Here is a 1,350-nt window from a genome sequence, read left to right on the forward strand (position 1 = left end):
CCTAACCCTAACCCCCAACCCTAACCCCAACCCTAACCCCTAACCCTAACCCTAACCCTAACCCTAACCCTAACCCTAACCCTAACCCTAACCCTAACCCTAACCCTAACCCTAACCCTAACCCTAACCCCTAACCCCTAACCCTAACCCTAACCCTAACCCTAACCCTAACCCTAACCCTAACCCTAACCCTTGTTGCATTTAATGTCTTGAGGGGCTTAGTCACAGGTCGACCAGGTGCCCCGCTGCATTTCATTTTTTTGCTGGTCAACCAGTTGTCTCATAACAGTCTCTCTTGAAGGACATGCCATAGGTTGACCAGGTGTCTCGTTGCAGTTAATGTTTCATGGGACTTAGCCGCAGGTAGACCAGATGCCCCATTGCATTTACTTTTTCACAGGTCGACCAGTTGGCTCATAACAGAGTCTCTCTTGCAGGACTTGCCGCAGGTTGACCAGGTGCTCCGTTGCATTTAATGTCTAGAAAGGCTTAACCGAAGGTCGACCAGGTGCCCTGGTGTCACTAAGTGTCTCACGGGCCGCAGGTTGACCAGGTGTTTCGCCTTTGGTCGACCAGGCGCCCCGTGTTACTTACTTTCTGGTTTAGTTATGCTGTACGTCATTCAGGTGCTTTCTGTCCCTAGCTGTCACTGTTTACCTGTTTGCTCTGTGTCTTTGGTCTTCCTAACACGTTGCTTCCCTCTCCCTCTCCTTCCCCCTGCCCACTCCTGTGCATCTCTGCCCAGGTTCTCTCCCACCCACGCCGTGTTTAGATGTTCAATAGTAACTGACTTTTTCGTCTGTTTTCTTCCTGCGTCGCCGGTCTCTCTTCATCCCCCTCCTTTCCAAGTCTCCTTCACTTTTTCTTTCTTTCAGATATGTATTTTTTTTTAATTTATTGTGATTTTTTAAATTATGTGTTACGATTTCGTGGACATTAGGATTCCCCCCCCCAACGGCTCTCTCGCTCTCTCTGTCTCTCTCTCTCTCTCTCTCTCTGTCTCTCTCTGTCTCTCTCTCTTTCTCTCTCTCTCCCTTCCTAACCCTTTCTTTTCCAAGGAAGGTGGTTGACCAGGTGCCAGGCGGCAAATGACGCGCAACATTCGTCACCAGGTGTCGCTGTTTACCTATTTGTTTTTAGCCACTAGGCCACGTGGCAGGGCCCCAACGTTCTTTTTCTTACTTTTCAAAAAAATCTTTCTGTGTTCTTGGGGAGTCTTTCTAAAATTGGTTTAAACTTTAAATTTCATATTTTCGTTGACTTATGCATTTATTTTTCCCATTGCTTCAGAAAGAAAGGAGCACTCATTCTACCAGGGGAAGCTGCGCTCAACCTTGAGGGATGACCGGC

Source organism: Ochotona curzoniae, unplaced genomic scaffold (assembly GCF_017591425.1).
Source record: "Ochotona curzoniae isolate NIBS_2020 unplaced genomic scaffold, NIBS_Ocur_1.0 contig_1356, whole genome shotgun sequence".
NCBI classification, from domain to species: Eukaryota; Metazoa; Chordata; class Mammalia; order Lagomorpha; family Ochotonidae; genus Ochotona; species Ochotona curzoniae.